Below are 4,906 nucleotides of genomic sequence, written 5' to 3' on the forward strand. Positions count from 1 at the left end.
TCTCATGAATAAATAAATAAAATCTTAAAAAAAAAGATTAATGCTGACCTCATTAAAATAAAATTTTGTAGAAAAAAGGACACCATAAATTAAGTAAAAAGAGAAAATAGTTCAACACATAACAGAAGGTTTCCACACAGATTATATCAAGTACTCCCATAAATTAATAACAGCCAATTCAATAGAAATATGGCCAAGGATATGAGTAGCCAAACAATTCTTGGTAGAGGAAACATGCAATGCCAATAACCATAAGGTGTTCTACCTTCCCAAGAGATTATAGAAACAGAAAAAAAAAAAAATCAACAAGAGGTATGCTTTAGGTATCGGATTGACAAACATTTCAAAAGTTTGTATCAGGGGCACCTGGGTGGCTCAGTCAGTTAAGCAGCTGACTTCGGCTCAGGTTATGATCTCAGGGTCCTGGGACCGGGTCCCTTGTCATGCTCCCTGCTCAGCAATGAGCCTGCTTCTCCCTCACCCTTTGCAGCTCCCCCTGCTTGTTCTCTCTCTCTCAGATAAATAAATAACATCTAAAAAATTTTAAAAATAAAAATAATAAAATAATAAAATGAGCATTTTCTATGACCTGGCAGTTCTGTTTATCTGTATCTACCCAACAGATACCGTCACACAGGTGCCAAAGGAAACGGGTACAAGAACGCTCATTGTAATATTTTAATAGCAAAAAAAGGGAAACAACCCAAACGTCTACCAAAAGAATGGTCAAACAAGACTTATTCATACTAATATGCAAGAGTGAAAAAGAATGGGCTAAGTGCAAACAAATTGCTGTGAAAGTGTCTCCAATAGAATTTTGAGTGAAAAGAGGAGGTTGTAGAATGAGATACATGGTTTTCTTTAAACACACACACAACAAAAATTTTTAAATGTTTTTTCTACCTCAATGGATATATGTGGGGCTGTGGTTAAAGGAGCCTTTCCCTTTATCCATATAGAACACTAAAAGTATTTTTTTTTTTTTTACAAAGGCACTTCATCATATATTAATTGTATAACTAAAAGTTAAATAATTAAAATACATTAAGACTAGTTAAGTTCATTCTTTCCCAGACCAGAGAATTTTAGCTATCCCAGTGTAACAAAGAAATTAGAATGTCTGCAGGAAAATGTCATTACAGGTGGGGAGAAAATTGAGCTTGGTTAAGGAGAGCAGACATTTTAATACTCCAGGGGAGCTGGTATTTTGCCATGGGACTATCTTTACGAAGTAACAATATGGACAAAAACACAAGTATTAGCCAGCATACAACCAGTATAGAAAACAACCAGGTTTTGATAGTAAAATATAAAAGCCCAGCTGTCACTACAAACCCAGCTCTTCATTGGCCAAAACCGACTTAGGCTGTTTTATCCTATTTCTTGATGAACAAGACACAAAATTGATGGGCAAGCATCGCCACCCAGTGGCTGTGTTTCACATTACAGATTTTATCACTGTACCCTTTGTCCCCTAAATCTCCAACCAATGGTTCTGACTTTTGGATATCTGTTAAAAGTCAAATATTTTATAAATTCAAGAGACCAGGGGCACCTGGCTGGCTCAGCTGGTGGATCGTGTGACTCTTGATCTCGGGGTTGTGGGTTCGAACCCCACATTGGGTGTGGAAATTACTTAAAAACACAAAATCTTTAAAAAAATAAGTAAATAAATTCAAGAGACCTGCATAGGGTTATCGATTTTTAAATTTTTTAAAAAAAGTTTTTAAACTTATTTAAGTAATCTCTACACCCCAAGATCGAGTTGCACACTCTTCTGACCGAGCCAGCCAGACGCCCCTCAATTTTTTAGTTCTGACAAACATTCTGACAAGTGAAGATTTTTAAAAAGCCTATCTACCATCATTGCCAGTTTATAAAAGAGCTGATCCTTAAAACCAAAAAATCAGAGAGGCCATGAATTCAGATAAAAGGAAAGCCATGTTTATGCAAGAACGGTTGAAAACTGGATACACATTTCATGAATAAACATCCCATAATGATATTAATAATTAGTTATTAGTTACCAGTTAGTTATGCTGGTAGATATGTCAACTCGACTGGGCTATAGGATGCCCAAAGAGGTGGTTAAATATTGTTTCTGAGTGTGTCTGTGAAGCTGTTTCTGGAAGATATCAGAACTTGAATTGGCATACCGGATAAAGATTGCCTTCTCCAATGTGTGTGGGCCATGTACAACCCACCGAGGGCCAGAATAGAACAACAAAGGCAGAGGAAGGTTGACTTCTCTCTCTGCCTGGCTGTTTGAGCTGGGACATCAGTCTTGGACTTACACCATTGTTGTCCCTGGGTCTCAGACCTTTGTACCGACTAGAACTATACTCTGCCTTTCCTGAGTGTCCAGCTTGCAGACCGATCACGGGACTCTTATTTCTCCTATCAGTTCTGTTTCTCTGGAGAACCCTCATGAATGTGATGGCATTTATGTAATTCTTCTTTACCAATACATGTCTCAGATTTTTTCCTTTAAGAGAGAGAGCACGAGCAGGGAGGGGTGGAGGGAGAAGAGAGAATCCCAAGCAGCCTCCACGCCCAGCACAGAGTTTGGCATGGGGCTCGATCTCATGACCCTGAGATCATGACCTGAGCCAAAATCAAGAGTCTGATGCTTAACAGACTGAGTCACCCAGGAGCCCCTGATTTATAAATAAAAGCAGAGCTGGAGACATGATCTTGTACACAGGTACTTAATTTGGGAGGTACCAAGGGGCGCCTGGGTGGCTCAGATGGTTAAGCGTCTGCCTTCGGCTCAGGTCATGATCCTGGGGTCCTGGGATCGAGCCCCACATCGGGCTCCCTGCTAGGCGGGGAGCCTGCTTCTCCCTCTGCCTCTGCCTCTCTCTCTCTCTCTCTCTCTCTCTCTCTCCGACTCTCATGAATAGATAAATAAAACATTTAAAAAAATTGGGGAGGTACCAGGAGCCAAAGGTAGGGAGAGTTAATGAATAATACTGTCCTTCCTATATAGAGCCAAACTACCTTTGAGCCTCTTTACCATTGGAATCGAAAAGAACCCATCTACCAGATGATATCCCATAGTAAGTTCCTTAGCTGTGTTTATCTGTTCTAGTAAAACCTCCCCCCAACACAGCAGCTATGATTGGGCTATGCCCTTGGCTAAGTGTACGTAGTTTATTACCATTATCGGCCATAATCCGTCTGGGTTTTGCAGGAGCCAAGCAAGTGAACTGAATGGGATAATGATGGGAACCAGCACCCCTGCATCCTCTGCATTTTTTTTTTCATCCTCTGCATTTCTGAAGATGGCACTCAGGTCTGCAATTCTGCCTGGGATTGCAGTATGTCTTCTGATTTAATACTGGCTGGGTCAGGACAGGATGAGGGAACCAATATGAGTTGCTAAGCATGTCTGTCCCAATTGTGGACTCAGGAACCTGGGACATTTCCACAGAGTCGGTGCATGGACACACTGACCCACAGCCATGCTTGTTCTGGCTCCATAAACTCCTCGTCTAACTGGGGTCCTTGCCAGTGTTTCAGGTCCCCTGGGTCACTGTCATCTCACAGCCTTTATCAAGCTCTTGGAAGATCTGCTTATTCTCATTTCTCCAGTGTATAGGAACTCTGGTAAATGACCACAAATTCCTTTGGGAAGTGACTAGGATATTTATTGCCTCTATTTGTGCTCGCTCTGCAGGGTCCCTCAAGTGGATTCTGCCTCCTCTACAGTTGCTGGATTCTGGTCTGAGAAGTAGGTCAGATTTTTTTTTTTTTTCTGGTCATACACATCAAGGAAGCACTTATACCTCATCCCTGGGAATACCGTGGTCAGATAGCCAAGCCATAGATCGCTGGTGTCAGGGGACTACGGCTGCCACCCTGCCCTTGCTACCAAGTCCAGCCACCCGGCTCTGCGTTCTGGAACCCTACCAGCCTCTGGGGAGCCTAGTTTCAGAGGACTCTGTCCTCAGCATTTGGGACTAGGATTTGGGAACGTCCGTTATGGATCATAATGGGCTGCAGGAGATCAGGTCATAAAGTGCAAACATCTCACATCTAGCTCATTTATTTAAAAAAATTCATTTCACTTTTTTCCCCCTTAACCTCCTCACATTAGGGGTACGATCCAGAGAAAGGCGACAACTTGCCAAAGCCACTTATCAAGTCAGTAGCAGGACCAGGACTAGACCTAGGCCCCCAGACTCCCCGTCAGTTCCTGCCTTCTCGGAACTTCAAAATTAGTGCTGGATCTCAGAAGATCACTAGGTGTTGGCTAGACACCTGCAGGCAGGAGGGCAGCGGGAAGGACATTCGAAGCCCTGTGTGCAGGCCTGAACCAGCCCCGGGATTTGGAAACTACAAGGAAAGCCATCTGACTCCAGTGGAGTGCGCGGCTAGGCGGGCGAGGTGAGCTGGGAAGGAGAATGCATTGCGGAAGGTAGCAGGGCTCCCCTGCAGGGTCGGGGGCAGCGGATGCACCTGCAGAGCTGCACTCTAGCGCGCTGTGGCTGGAGCACGACTGAGTGGCCTGGAAGCGGATGGGAAAGCTGCGACAAGGCCAGCTAAGAAATGACGAGGGGCCGTGGCAAGGAGGGTAAACCGGGACGGGAGAGAGCACCACATGGGAGCCGCGCAGAGCGGGCCACCCCTAAGTTTTACCTCTGCTGATTGACAAGCAGCAAAGGGCCTTCGGAACGAAAGCGCCCCGCGGCCCCGCGAGCCGGGGCGGGGAAGGCAGGCGTTGGGCCGGCCGCTGAGCCGGGAGACAGGTAGCGCGCTCGAGCGCAGCGCCCCGCCCACGCAGGCCCGCGGCTCCCCGGCTCCGCCCCGCCCCGCCCCGCCCCGCCCCCGCCTGCTTCTAGCCATTGGCGGCCCTCGGCGCCTTTGCCTTCAGCCAGTAGTCGACGTGGCCTCGGGCTCTTCC

The sequence above is a fragment of the Callorhinus ursinus genome, unplaced genomic scaffold, assembly GCF_003265705.2.
Source record: "Callorhinus ursinus isolate GAN/ISIS: 27379988/994484 unplaced genomic scaffold, GSC_fseal_2.0 scaffold55, whole genome shotgun sequence".
NCBI classification, from domain to species: Eukaryota; Metazoa; Chordata; class Mammalia; order Carnivora; family Otariidae; genus Callorhinus; species Callorhinus ursinus.